The sequence below is a fragment of the Engystomops pustulosus genome, chromosome 4 (genome assembly GCF_040894005.1).
Source record: "Engystomops pustulosus chromosome 4, aEngPut4.maternal, whole genome shotgun sequence".
NCBI lineage: Eukaryota > Metazoa > Chordata > Amphibia > Anura > Leptodactylidae > Engystomops > Engystomops pustulosus.
Window position 1 is genome coordinate 12,524,679 of NC_092414.1, and position 19,159 is coordinate 12,543,837.

General features: G+C 44.3%; 1 long non-coding RNA gene across 1 annotated transcript in view; it reads left to right on the plus strand.

Moving 5' to 3' along the window:
• LOC140128856 (uncharacterized) overlaps positions 1-19,159 on the plus strand; it is a 77,260-nt gene that overhangs the window by 53,262 nt on the left and 4,839 nt on the right. The window contains exon 2 of the long non-coding RNA XR_011855160.1: positions 8,006-8,095. This is a non-coding gene — a long non-coding RNA (uncharacterized lncRNA). The remainder of the gene's footprint in view (positions 1-8,005; positions 8,096-19,159) is intronic.

Sequence of the window (19,159 nt, forward strand, 5' to 3'; positions counted from 1 at the left end):
ATGATGAGGTACATGGTCCCTCTGTCGATGCCGGCTACCTGTGGTGTCACCCCATAGATTATGTCCGGGTAGGTCAGAGACTGCAGTCTTGATATTCCGAGTCTGTGGGACACCTCCTGCCATATCTGTCTCCCTCCCGGGCACTCAGTGATGAAATGCTCCATGGTCTCTTCTTGTTGACATCCCAAGGGGCACAAACGCTCAGAGAGACTCAAGAATTTTAAATTTCCCCTGACAAAGAGCCTCCCATGCAAGGATAACCAGGCGATATCAAAGAGCTTTGCAGGGAGCCTTGGACTATTGAGGAACCTCAGACTTTCCTGCAGGGTGGCCGTTGTGCAGTCCCTCAGAGCTGGCCGAACAGTATAGAAGGTCCTACAAATATTAGTGTACAGCTCCTTCCTGGTCCTAATCTCCAGATATGTCTTATCTATTCTCCACTTTTTCAAACACCGTATCCCATACTCCAGATACTGGGGGAGGAAGCCAGGAGTCCATCGGCCTCTCTTGAGACTGCCGCCTCGCACCCAAGACTCTGCAAAAGGCAATATCCAGTCCCTGACACTACTTACCCACAGGAGATCATTATTTGAGTCCAGGCAACCAAAATTAACTTTCAGAAATATGGAGTCAAAAAATACCCTTGGATTTAACATATCCAGCCCACCCTCTCTCCTCTGCAGGTAGGTGATGCCTCTTTTTACTGGGTTCAACCTGTTTCCCCATAAAAGCTGGAAGAACAGGCTAAAGAGCCTAGCGGAGAAAGATTCTGGCAAAGGAAAGACGACAGAGACGTAGAGGAAGACAGGGACCAGGTAAGTCTTCAGCAGAGTAACCCTTTCTCTATAGGTCAGCCTCCAGTTCTTCCATCGCTGAACCTTTACATTTCCGGTATCCAACTTCTCTTCCCAATTTAGTTTGGCATTATCTTCCCTCCCAAATTTCACCCCAAGGATCTTAATATGGGTGGAGGCCTTGGCGAACTGTGGCAGATCAAAGCCAGGAGCAGTATCCAATGTCCAGAAAGCCTGACTCTTCTCTAGGTTGACCACAGACCCGGAGGCCTCTGCGTAACTTCTGATGGCTGCAGACAACATCTCCACCTCACGAGGTTGAGATATCACCACAGTCACATCATCCGCGTAGGCGACTACCTTCAAAGGCAAGCAATGGGGGACCGGCACCCCCTGAAAGTCACACCGCTGCAGTGATCTCAGGAACGGGTCGATAGCAAACACATACAGCAGTGGACTCAGGGGGCAGCCCTGTCGCACCCCTGCCTCTACTTCAAAAGTGTCCCCCTGCCAACCATTGATCAGAGGAAAGCTCTTCGCCTCTCTGTACAAAGTTCTCAGCCAATCTATAAATTGTCCCGGAATACCGTACTTTGACAAAGTGGCCCATAGATAATCATGATCAACCCTGTCAAAGGCTTTAGCCTGGTCCAGACCTACAACATATCTCCCACACCTCAGAGCTTTACATCTCTCAAACATCTCCCTTATCGAGATGACTGCTCCAGAGATGTTCCGCCCTCTTACTGTGCCGTACTGAGAGCCTGCCAACAGTGCCGGAGACAAACAGACTAACCTAGAAAACAGAATCTTTGCCAGAATCTTCCGGTCGACATTCAAGAGGGCGATCGGCCTCCAGTTCTTGATGTCACTAGGCTCCTTACCTTTGGACAGCAGAATAAGGGAGGACACTCTCATGGATGGAGGCATCAGGTGATTCTCTAGACAATTGGTAAACACATCCACAAGGATCGGGGCTAAGAGGTCTCTAAACTTCTTATAGAATTCACATGTTATACCATCAGGACCTGGTGCCTTCTTCAGATGTAACTTATCAATGGCCTCTTTAACCTCCTCCTCTGTTATTCCTGCTGTCAAAGGAGAAAAGTCCAAATCTCTAGTGTCAGGACCTGGAGTTGCCTCCAAGAATTGAGCCATTTTCTCTTTATCCAAAACCTTCTTCTGAAATAACTCAGCATAGTACGATCTCACCACCCCCAGGATACCCTCCCGAGATTCCTGTAAAACTCCCTGGGAGTCAGTGAGACCTGTGATCAATTTCTTGGCCACACGTTCCCGGCAATTTTCATACGGATCAGGAACGCCCAGTTTTCCGTAGTCCCGCTCGATAACCAGGGACGTGTAGCGGCTGTACTGATACTGCTTTATTTCAGACTTCAGTCGGTCAATCTTTTGTTTGTCATCCCCGCCCGCCGAATACAGTGACTCCAATTCTTTCCGCAGCTTGAGATACTGGCTGTACTTGCTCTTACCCTTCTTCACTGACAGTCTCTTTAAGAGGGACCTGATCTCCTCCTTGACGTTCTCCCACCAGTCAGATATGTTGTCATAGAAGTCTACTCTCTGGAGCTGGTCCTGAAAAAGGGAGTGGATACAATTCTGGACATAGGCATCATCCAGGACGCTGGAATTAAGCCTCCATAACCCCCGACCAATATCCGAGCGGTTAGTGGCTCCTAGGTGAAACAGTAGGACAAGATGGTCAGAATATGGGACGACCTTCTCGCTTATACCACTAACATTCTCTGAGGGACTCACAAATGCCATATCGATCCTGCTGTGCCTATCAGCACACGTATAGGTGTACCGAGGCTTCCTCCCGTCCAAGGTAAATACATCACGTAGATGGGCCTGTGATATTATGCTCTGTAGGACCCTGGAGTCTCTAAGCACTGCCCTGCCCGAGGACCGGTCACCTGAAGTCATGACAACATTAAAGTCGCCCGCCATTACTACAGGGATAGAGGTAAATAAATGCTGCTTCACCTCATTGAACAGCTGGATTCTCTCTGTCACTGTCTGTGGGCCATAGATGTTGATCAGCCGGAGCCGCCTACCATGGATGGTCACTTCCAGCACCAGGCACCTCCCCATAGCGACCTCCGTCAGCCTGTGCACCGTCACGTCTGTGGTGTTAAACAGTATGGCGACCCCGGCGTACGGCTCCACAGCCAGTGACCAGTAAGAAGGACCAGACCGCCACTCACGCTCAGCCTCACGGAGATGCCCCAAGGTGGTCAGACGGGTCTCCTGCAGGAAGATGACATCAGCGTCCAAATATCTTAGGTGGTCATATACTGCGTGTCTGGTCCTTCTTACTTTAATGTTGTTGACGTTGCTGGAAGCAACTTTTAGAGAGAACCCAGCCATTCTAACCAAAAAAAGCAAAGCAGCGACCCCCATCATCATGAGTCAGAGTCATCCTCCCCCTGTCTTCCACCAGTCTCCATGTCTGACTCCTCAGCAGCCTCTACAGGAGGGGGCTTCTTCTTAGTTGGAGGATCCCCTGTATCCGCTTCACACTCATTTTGAATGCTCTGTAACTCTCTCTCATAATCCCCATCCGACTCAGACAGAGCATCATATCTGTTAGATAGGACCATGACCCCGGCATCACCACTGGCTTTTCTCCTGGTTTTTGGGCCTAAATTACAATCTTCCTCAGGTTTACGAGAGGATTTATGTTTTTTTTTCCTCTTGTTCTTCTTTGACTCCTCAAATTCAGATGTTGTTACAGAGGTGGCTGCCTGAAGCTGGCCCCGAGTGACCATCTCCATATTCCCCTGATTGCTGTCTGACTGCTGGGGTTCTAGTACTGTCTCACCTGACCCCTATTGTACCTCCCGCCTGGTCAGAATTTGCCCCGACACCAAGGCCTCCTCCTCTAAGGCGTCTGCCTCCTGCACCATCTCATCATCTGAAAAGTCCCTGGCGATGTTATGCCAGGCCTCCGGGCAATCCTTGTGTGGGTGGCCCATCTCTCCGCAGAGGTTACATCTGACTGTCTCACAGGTGGCACTGAGATGGCCGACCTCCCCACACAGGTTACACTTCACCACTGTACATATTTTGGCCACGTGACCGATCTTACCACACCTAAAGCACTTCCGTGGTTGTCCGGGATAGAAGCAGACGCCTTTCTCTCTACCTATATAGAAGGAGTTGGGGAGGTGCAGGGTGATATTGTTATATTGGCGCAGTTTTACCAGCACCTTCCACCCTCCAGTCCAGATACCGTCACTATCTCTATTCTTAGTGAGGTCAGACAGCAGATCACAATGGCGCCTGAGCCACACTACAATGTCCTGGGGAGGAACCGACTCGTTCCAGAATATTATATTAACTACCACGGTATCTGGCCTGGATATGGGGACAAATGTAAACTTATTCCAGCCGTCAGTGTCCCCAAGCCGGGGGAATTTATCCCAGAATCTGTCCAGACTAGACATGAGCTTAAAGCTGACATCATAGCCCTGTCTGTCTGGAAGGTTGATGACCGCCAGGATGTCATCTGGTGAGAACCCCATCTGGTGACATAGGAGATCCCGCACCACAAACCTCCTATCTGGTAGATCATCCTTGGTGCCTCGGGTCTTAAAGCGCACCACGTTCCTCCTCTTAAACGCCTGCCCGGAGTAGTGCGCGCCGGAGGTGAAGGAGGGAGCACCGCGGCTCCAGGCGTTTTTAGGAGGTTCCTGACGGGGCTCACTACGGGAATTGGGGGGAGGGTCTGATCTAGAGGGACCTGACTCTACTAAGGGGCTTGATGTTAAAGGGGGGAAGTCACACACATTATCTTGTATAACCCCCTGCCCCCCATCCATGTTTTCCTCCGGTGGCTGCACATCCCAGATAGACTGAGGGTCCCCTCCATCCCCCGACCCCTCAGGTATAGCAACAGTGTCCCCAGTCCCAAGCACAACAGAGTTTTCCTGGGTCATCGCATCACCCTGACCCATAGATGAAAGTTCACCATCTTGCTGCTGCACAGACACTGCTGGGACTTGTGGTACTACAGGTCCATGCACCTGCTCTGGGACCGCTGCAGAGCTCTGCGGCTGATCTTGTCTCTGTCCTTTCTGGAATGAGAAGCTCGCAGGCCTGAGAACCTGTGTAACACGTTGGGGTACATCTGGGGGGGCAGGTCCTGCTTGTGCTGTAGGGGCCCGGGGCCCAGAGTCACAGCTCTGCCTCTGCTGGGAGAAGCGCTTCTGGTTCCTGTAAGACTCGGCCAGGGGTCCCATCCTCTCCAGGACACAGTCCATATCCCTGACCACCTGTGCCAGCTCTATGCCTAGTCCCTGCAGCTTGGAGTTATACAGGGCGCTGCTCTCAGGGTGCGCAGTTCTAAGTGAATACATACAGTCTATTTGCATCTGCAGCATTTTCTTATGATTAGTCAGCTCCCCCATCCTCCTTACCAGAGTCGGTATCTCCTCCGCCAACTGCAGCTCCGGTGCCCGTGCAGTCTGCTTCCCCTGCTGTGCTGGTCGGGGTACAGCTCCAGATGGTTTGGGTGCACCCGTCTCCTTCCCAGGCTTGTGGCTTGCACTTGCAGGGGCCTGTTCACACTTAGCAGTGCTCATGGTAACAGTCTGCGGCTTTACTGCTGACCTGGTGCGGCCTGTAGCAGCCATGCTGGACACCACATCCCTCTGCTGCAGGTTTTCTTGCAGGGTTTGTCTCTCCAGGGACGTTCTCCTCTGTCTGGGTGCAGGAGTGGGGGGCTGTGCACCTGCTGCTGGTCTCACACTCTGCATCACCTGAGCTCCTCCACGCTGGCTGCTCATAGAACTTCCTTCTTTTACTGCAGTATTCATGTCCAAATCTTTCTCTTCCTTCAATACAGCGACATCACGTCCACAATCTTCACTCTTCATAACTTTGGGATTTGCATCCCTAACAGAAAGTTTTTGGGAGTTCACTCCCGGTGTAGGCCTGGAAGCCTGGGCCTTGCTTGGGGAATCTCCCCACCCAGGGTGGCCCCGCCCTGGGCTAGCTCCAAACATGAGGAGGGTCAAGAGCTCACACCACACACAACCTCACCTCTAGGAGGCAGTATTATAGTAGTTATATTCTTGTACACAGGGGGCAGTATTATAGTAGTTATATTCTTGTACATAGGAGCAGTATTATAGTAGTTATATTCTTGTACATAGGGGGCAGTATTATAGTAGTTATATTCTTGTACATAGGGGGCAGTATTATAGTAGTTATATTTTTGTACATAGGGGGCAGTATTATAGTAGTTATATTCTTGTACATAGGGGGCAGTATTATAGTAGTTATATTTTTGTACATAGGGGGCAGTATTATAGTAGTTATATTCTTGTACATAGGGGGCAGTATTATAGTAGTTATATTGCTGTACATAGGGGGCAGTATTATAGTAGTTATATTCCTGTACATAGGGGGCAGTATTATAGTAGTTATATTCTTGTACATAGGGGGCAGTATTATAGTAGTTATATTCTTGTACATAGGAGGCAGTATTATAGTAGTTATATTCTTGTACATAGGGGGCAGTATTATAGTAGTTATATTCTTGTACATAGGGGGCAGTATTATAGTAGTTATATTCTTGTACATAGGGGGCAGTATTATAGTAGTTATATTCTTGTACATAGGGGCAGTATTATAGTAGTTATATCCTTGTACATAGGGGCAGTATTATAGTAGTTATATTCTTGTACATAGGGGCAGTATTATAGTAGTTATATTCTTGTACATAGGGGGCAGTATTATAGTAGTTATATTCCTGTACATAGGGGGCAGTATTATAGTAGTTATATTCCTGTACATAGGGGGCAGTATTATAGTAGTTATATTCCTGTACATAGGGGGCAGTATTATAGTAGTTATATTCCTGTACATAGGGGGCAGTATTATAGTTGTTATATTCTTGTACATAGGGGAGCAGTATTATAGTAGTTATATTCTTGTACATAGAGGGCAGTATTATAGTAGTTATATTCCTGTACATACGGGGCAGTATTATAGTAGTTATATTCTTGTACATAGGGGGCAGTATTATAGTAGTTATATCCCTGTACATAGGGAGCAGTATTATAGTAGTTATATTCCTGTACATAGGGGGCAGTATTATAGTAGTTATATTCCTGTACATAGGGGGCAGTATTATAGTAGTTATATTCTTGTACATAGGGGGCAGTATTATAGTAGTTATATTCTTGTACATAGGGGGCAGTATTATAGCAGTTATATTCCTGTACATAGGGGGCAGTATTATAGTAGTTATATTCCTGTACATAGGGGGCAGTATTATAGTAGTTATATTCTTGTACATAGGGGGCAGTATTATAATAGTTATATTCTTGTACATAGGGGGCAGTATTATAGTAGTTATATTCCTGTACATAGGGGGCAGTATTATAGTAGTTATATTCCTGTACATAGGGGGCAGTATTATAGTAGTTATATTCCTGTACATAGGGGGCAGTATTATAGTAGTTATATTCCTGTACATAGGGGGCAGTATTATAGTAGTTATATTCTTGTACATAGGGGGCAGTATTATAGTAGTTATATTCTTGTACATAGGGGGCAGTATTATAGTAGTTATATTCCTGTACATAGGGGGCAGTATTATAGTAGTTATATTCTTGTACATAGGGGGCAGTATTATAGTAGTTATATTCTTGTACATAGGGGGCAGTATTATAGTAGTTATATTCTTGTACATAGAGGGCAGTATTATAGTAGTTATATTCCTGTACATAGGGGGCAGTATTATAGTAGTTATATTCCTGTACATAGGGGGCAGTATTATAGTAGTTATATTCTGATTATCAAAATCATACAATACATTCTGCTAACTTGGTTCGCTATTCCTTCTCCTGATATTAGTACGCCCGGCTCCTGTCACTCTCATCCCCGCCCGCACATCTGTATTTGCTGACTCTGTCCTATAGAGATGTATCTGTCACTGTGCTATCTTCTCTCTTCCTATCCATTTGCAGCAGACAGGATTGTATATGTAATATATTATAATACAACACAATCACTTGTCATATTAAATAGACTCACTTGGCTTTTTTTTCTATGACAAATGGTCCCCACCGGCCCATTATTCCAGAAAACATATTATCTTCCGGATTACGGTATAAAGTAGCGCTGTATCTCCGCCCAGGGGGCATTTTACACCCACTGCAATCTTTATGTATTAACAGGTCTGTGCCGCCTCCAGATCTACGCTGTGTTATTAATGGCGGGATGGAAGAAAGAGCGAAATATTCATTACCATTTCATTTACTAGGAAGGTGAGAGCCTTATTACACAAAAATACCTAAAAATATGATGAAATGGTACCATAATTACAACTTAAAGGGGCTGTCTACATTTTCTCTTTATTTTTAGAAGTATCAGTTTCCTGTTCAGCTGCAGGAAGCGAGTGTGAAGTGTCCCCACAGCACCCCTACAGGAGAAATAGTGTATAGACCCAACGTGCCACCCAACTGGCTTGGCTTTAGGTTACTCCCTAGGGTGTTCTCTAAGTGATGGTGTTGGTTTTTAACCCTTAACTTCTGTGTGGGGATCCCAATTTCACTGGATTCCCATCAGGCCCCTTTCTGACTTGCTCTGACTAGGTCCCTGACAGCATTATCTCTTTAGCAGCCCTGATGGCAGATCAGGCCTCTGTCTCTTGAAGTTGTACTAGGAATGATAGCGGCAACCAGAGGAGTAAAGCAGAGAGTAATCTGAAGAAAGTCGAGGTCAGGACATGCACAATTGTAGTCAAGAAACAGGTGGAAGGTCTGGCACCACACGGGTAAAGAATAGAGTAGTCTGGAGTAAGTTGGGATCAGAAGAGCAACAATTGTAGTCAAGAAACATTTGGAACCACTAAGATAAACCAGAGAGTAGTCAGGAGCAAGCCAAGGTCAGGACAATTACAGTCAAGAAACAGGTGGAAGCTCAGGCACCATAGAAGGAAGGCAGAGAGTAGTCACGAGCCAGCCAAGGTCAGGACAGTTACAGTCATAGTCAAGAAACAGGTGGAAGCTCAGACACCATAGAAGGAAGGCAGAGAGTAGTCACGAGCCAGCGAAGGTCAGGACAGTTACAGTCAAGAAACAGGTGGAAGCTCAGGCACCATAGAAGGAAGGCACAGAGTAGTCACGAGCCAGCCAAGGTCAGGACAGTTACAGTTATAGTCAAGGAACAGGTGGAAGATCAGGCACCATAGAAGGAAGGCAGAGAGTAGTCAGGAGCAATCCAATAACTGGACAGTTACAATCATTTTGAAGAAACAGGTAGAAGGTCAGGAAACATGGGATAAGGCAGAACATAGTCAATAGGAAGCCGAGGTGAGGAAAGTAATAATCATAGTCATGATAAAGGTGGAAGGTCACGAACCACTAGAGTAAGTCAGAAAGCAGTGAGGAGGAAGCAAAGACCAGGACAGTTACAGCCATAGTCAAGAAATAATTGGAAGGTACCACAGGTGTAATGCAGAGCATAGTCAGGAGCAAGCCGAGGTCAGAACAGTAATAATCACAGCCTAGACACAGGTGGAAGGTCAGGAACCACAGGTGTAATGCAGAGCATAGTCAAGGGCAAACTGAGGTCAGAACAGTAATAATCACAGCCTAGACACAGGTGGAAGGTCAGGAACCACAGGTGTAATGCAGAGCATAGTCATGAGCAAGCCGAGGTCAGAACAGTAATAATCACAACCTAGACACTGGTGGAAGGTCAGGAACCACAGGTGTAATGCACAGAGTAGATAAGTGCAAATTGAAGTCTGGACAAGAATAATCGTTGCTTAGAAATTGGTAGAAGGTCTGGCACCCCTTTACCTCCCTTGATGGTTTAGATCTGGCCCCTACCTCTTATAGTTGTACCAGGAATGATGGCAGGCACCAGAGTGGTAAGACAAAGCGTATTGAGGAGTAAGTCTAGGTCAGGACATTAATAATCATAGCCAAGAAATAGATGGATGGTCAGGAACCACAGGGGCAAGGCACCAAGTAAATAGGTGCAAATTAAGATCAGGGCAAGAACAATTGTTGTTAAGAAATTGGTGAAAGGTTGGGTACCTCTTTACCTCCCTTAATTGGTCAGACCAGGCCCCTACCTCTTATAGTTGTACCAGGAACGATGGCAGGCACCACAGGGGTAAGGCAAAGAGTAGTCGGGAGCCAGCTGAGGTCAGGACAGTTACAGTCATAGTCAAGAAAAAGGTGGAAGTTCAGGAACCACATTGGTAAGGTATATAGTCAATTGAAGTCAAGATAGTAACAATGATTTTTAAGAAAAGGGTGGAAGGCCGGGAACCCCTTTAACTGCTCTGATGGCCCAGACCAGGCCCCTATCTCGAAGTTGGAAGGAATGATGGCAGGCACCATTGGGGAAAACAGGGAGTAGTTAGGATCCAGTCGAGGTCAGGAGAGTTAAAATTGTTGAAGTCAGACAGCAACAATTGTAGTCAAGAAACAGGTGAAAGGCTAAGCACCAAGGAGGTAAGGCAGATGGCAGTTGTAGTAGTAGAGTAGTAGGACAGTTAGAATCCTAGTCAAGAAAAAGGTAGAAGGTCAGCATCCACTGGCAGAGAGCATTGAGGAGAAAGCCAAGATCAGGACAGTTACAGTCATAGTCAAAAAACAGCTGGAAGGTCAGGCACCATGAGACTAAGGCAGAGAGTAGTCAGGAGCAAACCATAATCAGGACAGTAATAATTATAGTCAAGAAACAGCTGGAAGGTCAGGCACCACAGAAGTAAGGCAGAGAGTATTTAGGAGCAAACCATAATCAGGACAGTAATAATTATAGTCAAGAAACAGCTGGAAGGTCAGGCACCATGAGAGTAAGGCAGAGAGTAGTCAGGAGCAAACCAAGATCAGGACAGTTACAGTCATAGTCAAAAAACAGCTGGAAGGTCGGGCACCATGAGACTAAGGCAGAGAGTAGTCAGGAGCAAACCATAATCAGGACAGTAATAATTATAGTCAAGAAACAGCTGGAAGGTCAGGCACCATGAGAGTAAGGCAGAGAGTAGTCAGGAGCAAACCAAGATCAGGACAGTTACTGTCATAGTCAAGAAACAGGTGGAAGGTCAGGCACCATGAGAGTAAGGCAAAGAGTGGTCAAGAGCAAGCTGAAGTCAGGTACAATCGTTGTTAAGAAATGGGTGGAGGAATGGGCAACCCTTCATCTGCCCTGATGGCTCAGACCAGGCGCCTTCTTTTTGTAGTTTTATCATGAACAATGGCAAGCACCACTGGAGTAAGGCAAAGAGTGGTCAGGAGTATGCTGGGGTCAGTGCAGTAACAATTATAGTCAAGAAGAAGGTGGAAGGGTAAGGAGGAAAGTACTAGAAATCTAGTTAGTTGTGGTCATAGAACAAGCCGAGGTTGGGAACACAAGAGGCAATCAACAAGGAAACCGTCACAGGTCCCTAGTATGTTAGAAACCTTTACACTCGGGCTCCTCTCATTGGGGGTGTTGACCCAAACCTGCCGACGGTGGATCAGATGGATCAGCCAGAGGATTGGTGGTTCTTATATTCCCTTATTTATCAACCCTTAAAGGAAATGTCCACTTTGTAAATCTCTTGTATCAATTTGCTGATCATAGAGTATTCTGGAGTGTTCAGTGTCTCTACTGCGCCCCTACAGGAGGATTAGAGTATAGACCCGATGCGCCACCCTACTAGCTTGATGTTGCTTTTATCCAGGGGGATGCGAGGATGCGGACACAGTTACTGCATCGATTAGCGCATCAGCTGTCGGCAGTGTAATCCGTCTTTCCATTTGTGTCCGGAGATTTACCGCCGTTTATACGTAAATCTGCTAAATCATGTCCCCCTGTAAATGAAGCGCTGAAGTGTCGGCCATATTTAACCTGAAGTGTTATGTGACAGCAGGACGCGTCCCGCTCGCTCTGGCCGGGATCCACCGCCTCCCGTGAATCACTTTTACAGGGGCCGCCGCTTTGTTGCCTCCATCAGGAAATTCATTCTCGTCTTCTAATAATTTGTCAGCCGCCGGAGAACATCTCGGAGAATCCGGCGTAAACGTCTTTCTGGACTCCGATGTCCGGCGATTTATCGCCTCTTGTAATTATAACGAGATGACAATTTAATACTCTGAGATTTACGGCCTTACTGTACAAGGGATTTAAAGGGGAAGTCTGCGGATTCCGTTTTAAAGGGGTTGTGCCCATTTTTCCCTATCACATCTGACTGCAAGTTGTATCTGGTATTGGATCAGCACCGTAGGAGAGACTGGGTCTGTGCTGCAGTACCACAAGTGACCTAGAGGAAGGGGACATGCACTCACACTGCTGCGCTCTGTTCTCTCTGCAGGTAGTGTTAGGTATTATGCCTGAAGAGATGTGTTTTCATACCTCTGTGTATGTAGGTAGCAGCAGCAGGACTGTGATGGGGTCCACACATTGAATTTGTGTCCCTCCTGTTGCCTTGTGGGTCTTCTGTAAGGGTAAATGAATATGTGAGATATTGAGGAACATTTGGCGCCCCCTATCTGACATTCTTTAACCTTCCCTCTCTCTATGGAAAGTGTCTGCCCTCAATAGTCCTGCATTTTTCATGCACATTATTTTTTTGGCATCCGCGTCTGCTGAACACACAGGGGGTCATTTACTAAGGGCCCGATTCGCGTTTTCCCGACGTGTTACCCGAATCTTTCTGATTTGCGCCGATTTCCCCGGGATTTTGGCGCACGCGATTGGATTGTGGCGCATCGGCGCTGGCATGCACGCAACGGAAATCGGGGGGCGCGGCCGAACAAAAACCCGACGGATTCGGAAAAACCGCAGCATTTAAAACAAAAAATCTGTCGCGGAGCTTGCACTTACCTTCACTCAGCCCAGCTCGGTGAACTCCAGTGCGTTCCGATGCTTTTCAGCGCAGCAGCGCCACCTGGTGGACGGCGGAGGAACTACCTTAATAAATCCCGGCCGGACCCGAATCCAGCGCAGAGAACGCGCCGCTGGATCGTGAATGGACAGGGTAAGTAAATCTGCCCCACAGTGTACTGACCCGAAAACCTGTATCCAAACTGCACCGAACCCAAAAATAAGATGATGACCCCCCTCACACCACAAAGCTATAGAATGTTATATACAATACTTACATGTATATTCTTGTACATAGGGGGCAGTATTATAGTAGTTATATTCTTGTACATAGGGGACAGTATTATAGTAGTTATATTCCTGTACATAGGGGGCAGTATTATAGTAGTTATATTCCTGTACATAGGGGGCAGTATTATAGTAGTTATATTCTTGTACATAGGGGGCAGTATTATAGTAGTTATATTCCTGTACATAGGGGGCAGTATTATAGTAGTTATATTCCTGTACATAGGGGGCAGTATTATAGTAGTTATATTCTTGTACATAGGGGACAGTATTATAGTAGTTATATTCCTGTACATAGGGGGCAGTATTATAGTAGTTATATTCCTGTACATAGGGGCAGTATTATAGTAGTTATATTCTTGTACATAGGGGGCAGTATTATAGTAGTTATATTCTTGTACATAGGGGGCAGTATTATAGTAGTTATATTCTTGTACATAGGGGGCAGTATTATAGTAGTTATATTCTTGTACATAGGGGACAGTATTATAGTAGTTATATTCCTGTACATAGGGGGCAGTATTATAGTAGTTATATTCCTGTACATAGGGGACAGTATTATAGTAGTTATATTCTTGTACATAGGGGCAGTATTATAGTAGTTATATTCTTGTACATAGGGGCAGTATTATAGTAGTTATATTCCTGTACATAGGGGGCAGTATTATAGTAGTTATATTCCTGTACATAGGGAGCAGTATTATAGCAGTTATATTCTTGTACATAGGGGGGCAGTATTATAGTAGTTATATTCTTGTACATAGGGGCAGTATTATAGTAGTTATATTCCTGTACATAGGGGCAGTATTATAGTAGTTATATTCTTGTACATAGGGGGCAGTATTATAGTAGTTATATTCTTGTACATAGGGGGCAGTATTATAGTAGTTATATTCTTGTACATAGGGGGCAGTATTATAGTTGTTATATTCTTGTACATAGGGGGCAGTATTATAGTAGTTATATTCCTGTACATAGGGAGCAGTATTATAGTAGTTATATTCTTGTACATAGGGGGCAGTATTATAGTAGTTATATTCTTGTACATAGGGGGCAGTATTATAGTAGTTATATTCTTGTACATAGGGGGCAGTATTATAGTAGTTATATTCTTGTACATAGGGGGCAGTATTATAGTAGTTATATTCCTGTACACAGGGGGCAGTATTATAGTAGTTATATTCTTGTACATAGGGGGCAGTATTATAGTAGTTATATTCTTGTACATAGGGAGCAGTATTATAGTAGTTATATTCTTGTACATAGGGGGCAGTATTATAGCAGTTATATTCTTGTACATAGGGGGCAGTATTATAGTAGTTATATTCCTGTACATAGGGGGCAGTATTATAGTAGTTATATTCTTGTACATAGGGGGCAGTATTATAGTAGTTATATTCTTGTACATAGGGGCAGTATTATAGCAGTTATATTCTTGTACATAGGGGGCAGTATTATAGTAGTTATATTCTTGTACATAGGGGCAGTATTATAGTAGTTATATTCCTGTACATAGGGGGCAGTATTATAGTTATATTCCTGTACATAGGGGGCAGTATTATAGTAGTTATATTCTTGTACATAGGGGGCAGTATTATAGTAGTTATATTCTTGTACATAGGGGGCAGTATTATAGTAGTTATATTCTTGTACATAGGGGGCAGTATTATAGTAGTTATATTCTTGTACATAGGGGGCAGTATTATAGTAGTTATATTCTTGTACATAGGGGGCAGTATTATAGTAGTTATATTCTTGTACATAGGGGGCAGTATTATAGTAGTTATATTCTTGTACATAGGGGGCAGTATTATAGTAGTTATATTCTTGTACATAGGGGGCAGTATTATAGTAGTTATATTCCTGTACATAGGGGCAGTATTATAGTAGTTATATTCCTGTACATAGGGGGCAGTATTATAGTAGTTATATTCTTGTACATAGGGGGCAGTATTATAGTAGTTATATTCTTGTACATAGGGAGCAGTATTATAGTAGTTATATTCCTGTACATAGGGGCAGTATTATAGTAGTTATATTCCTGTACATAGGGGGCAGTATTATAGTAGTTATATTCTTGTACATAGGGGGCAGTATTATAGTAGTTATATTCTTGTACATAGGGAGCAGTATTATAGTAGTTATATTCCTGTACATAGGGGCAGTATTATAGTAGTTATATTCCTGTACATAGGGGGCAGTATTATAGTAGTTATATTCTTGTACATAGGGGGCAGTATTATAGTAGTTATATTCTTGTACATAGGGAGCAGTATTATAGTAGTTATATTCCTGTACATAGGGGCAGTATTATAGTAGTTATATTCCTGTACATAGGGGGCAGTATTATAGTAGTTATATTCTTGTACATAGGGGGCAGTATTATAGTAGTTATATTCTTGTACATAGGGGGCAGTATTATAGTAGTTATATTCTTGTACATAGGGGGCAGTGTTATAGTAGTTATATTCTTGTATATTCGCCTGTTATTTTGTACAATCTCCTTGTAGCTCATTTACAATGTAACACAATACCGGGTGTTTCGTTAGGATATATGTCATATCTCTGTGTTGTCCGCGTCTCCTCCACAGAGAGGACTTTTTGTTCTAATTCAATGTTCTCTATGTAATTTAATTTTAATTTTCTCTTTATGGTTAATATCTGAGCTGGTGAATCCCTCATGCGATAGTATCTGGGATAGGGGTGGGGGGGAGCATATAATCACTTCTGTCTGGGTGTCCTTCATTAGCAGGAGGCCATAAAGCTCTGCTTGCTTTCATAGTATTTGGCTCTTAACAACGTAATTCTAAAATTTGTTACAGTTGAATCCAAACCAAAGCAATTCTCGCTAACCTATGTATCTCTTATCCTCATAGTTTGTTGCATTAGTGAATCTAGTATATTTACACTTGACCTTCACCACTTGCTAAAAATTTTTGTTGCTGAATATTTTATCTTATTAATTAACATATTTGATGTTTTTCTGCCTTGTTTTTGGCAGATTTTGCTGCAGAGTTGCTGGAGGATTGCAGTGCCGCCTAGTGGACACTTCTGTTACTGCAGGGTATATGTATATTGGTTCTGTAGAGCACATTTAGATGGTAAAAGCAATAATAAGGATAATTCCTACAGATCTGGGAAATTTTTAGACCTCAAACCAGAAACTAAATGATCAGACGGCCAACTAGATCCAGTAGTGATTAAACTTCAGACCTGAATTCTAAATTATTAGTTTTTAATCCAGATTTCTAAAAAATCAGGCAGCAGATAAGACGTCCAAAGTATCAGACCCCTGTCCCATCCTCTAAATTAGTAGCCTAGGACCAGACCCCTTAACTTTGTGACCTCAGATCAAGCCCCAAAATTTTCTACTTAGCTTTTAGATATGAGACTTCAGAGAAGACTCTTAAATTATCTGAACATTTTGACCCCTAAATTATCAGACCCCGGACCAGACCATTAAATTTCAGACCTCAGACCAGAAACCTAAATGATCTGACCTCCAACTTATCAGACCCTTGCAATCCCCTAAATTATAATAAACCCGACCCCTCAATTATTGGACCTCAAACCAGACCCCTAAGTTATGAAACCTCAGATCAGACCTAAGATCCTAAAGTAGACCCCAGACTCCTAAATTATCAGCCTTTGACTAGTCTCCCTAAATTATTTGACCCCTAAATTATCAGAATTTAGACACCTTAATTAAAGACCTCGTTCCTAAATCATCAGACTTTAGACCAGACCCCTAAATCATGGAACCTCAAGCAAGACCTACAAAGTATCAGACCCAACCCAAACCTCCAAATTACTAGACTTTGTATCCCAGACCAGGTCCCTCAACTATGAGGCCTCAGACTAGACCACTAAATGGTCAGACCCCAGACAAGGCCCCTAAATCATTGAGTATAAGACCAGACCTCTAAATTATCAAACCTTGACTCCCTAAATTAGCCTCAAACCAAACTTTTAAATGTTTTGACTTCAGGCCCTTTCCTCAAATAATTAGACCTCAAACCAGGTCCATTATTCTTCAGAGCAGACCATTAAAAGTTTCGACCTCAGGCCAGACTATTAAATATTTAGACCTCAGACCAAACCCTTAAATGTGTTGACCTTGGAGCAGACCCTTAAATGTTTAGACCTTGGAGCAGACCCTTAAATGTTTAGACCTCGGAGCAGACCCTTAAATGTTTAGACCTTGGAGCAGACCCTTAAAATGTTTAGACCTTGGAGCAGACCCTTAAATGTTTAGACCTCAGAGCAGACCCTTAAATGTTTAGTCCTTGGAGCAGACCCTTAAATGTTTAGACCTTGGAGCAGACCCTTAAATGTTTAGACCTTGGAGCAGACCCTTAAATGTTTAGTCCTCGGAGCAGACCCTTAAATGTTTAGTCCTTGGAGCAGACCCTTAAATGTTTAGACCTCGGAGCAGACCCTTAAATGTTTAGACCTTAGAGCAGACCCTTAAATGTTTGGACCTTGGAGCAGACCATTAAATGTTTAGACCTTGGAGCAGACCCTTAAATGTTTAGTCCTTGGAGCAGACCCTTAAATGTTTAGACCTTGGAGCAGACCATTAAATGTTTAGACCTTGGAGCAGACCATTAAATGTTTACACCTTAGACCAGACCCTTAAATGTTTAGACCTTGGAGCAGACCCTTAAATGTTTAGACCTTGGAGCAGATCCTTAAATGTTTAGACCTTGGAGCAGACCCTTAAATGTTTAGACCTCAGAGCAGACCCTTAAATGTTTAGACCTTGGAGCTTTTTAGACCCCTCTATCAGTATAACCCCTCCTGGCCGCGCTCCTGTTCTCTGCTGCTTCTCTCTTCTGGCCGGTTACTGAGCCGTAACTTTATTATTGATGCAATACGTCGGCCATATTGGCGGTGAAGCGGCTGATGAGGACAGTTTTGTGCGGTGACTTCCGTGCCGATCCCCTGCGCCCTCCAGATGTTACACTGGTAGAACCTCACGGCTGTTTATTGGGGGACACTGGGAGGCCGAGACCCCCCTCACCTCCAGCGCATATCCCGTCTCCAGTCCATTGTGTAACCTGCGCTTGTAACCGTGGTAACTGTGGTAACCGTGGCAGCCATTGCCGTTAATGTGACCATAAAGCGAGTCATAAAGTAACAGGTAGTGAGTAAAAACTCATCAGCGCCCGGACGAGAGGCCGTTTATTCCAATATAAAGTCGTCTTATCTTTCTTTTATTGTGGCCATAACTCAGACTTTTATATATAAGTTATTCCTCGCGCCGCGTCTCCACAGGTTCACTGCTCCCGAAAATGTCTGGAAACTTTTACAGTTCACGGAAATAACTCTGATACTTTATATCATTCCCAGAACTGGAGAACACCGATCCTTAAAGGGGATGTCTGATATATCCTGCACAATCCCTGTACTGTGACATCACTGTGTGTATTATCTCTGTACTGTGACATCACTGTGTGTATTATCTCTGTACTGTGACATCACTGTGTGTATTATCTCTGTACTGTGACATCGCTGTGTGTATTATCCCTGTACTGTGACATCACTGTGTGTATTATCCCTGTACTGTGACATCACTGTGTGTATTATCCTTGTACTGTGACATCACTGTGTGTATTATCCTTGTACTGTGACATCACTGTGTGTATTATCCCCTGTACTGTGACATCACTGTGTGTATTATCTCTGTACTGTGACATCACTGTGTGTAGTATCCCTGTACTGTGACATCACTGTGTGTATTATCCCTGTACTGGGACATCACTGTGTGTATTCTCCCTGTACTGGGACATCACTGTGTGTATTATCCCTGTACTGTGACATCACTGTGTGTATTATCCCTGTACTGTGACATCACTGTGTGTATTATCCCTGTACTGTGACATCACTGTGTGTATTCTCCCTGTACTGGGACATCACTGTGTGTATTATCCCTGTGCTGTGACATCACTGTGTGTATTATCCCTGTACTGTGACATCACTGTGTGTATTATCTCTGTACTGTGACATCACTGTGTGTATTATCCTTGTACTGTGACATCACTGTGTGTACTATCCCTGTACTGTGACATCACTGTGTGTATTATCTCTGTACTGTGACATCACTGTGTGTATTATCTCTGTACTGTGACATCACTGTGTGGATTATCCCTGTACTGTGACATCACTGTGTGTATTGTCCCTGTACTGTGACATCACTGTGTGTATTGTCCCTGTAC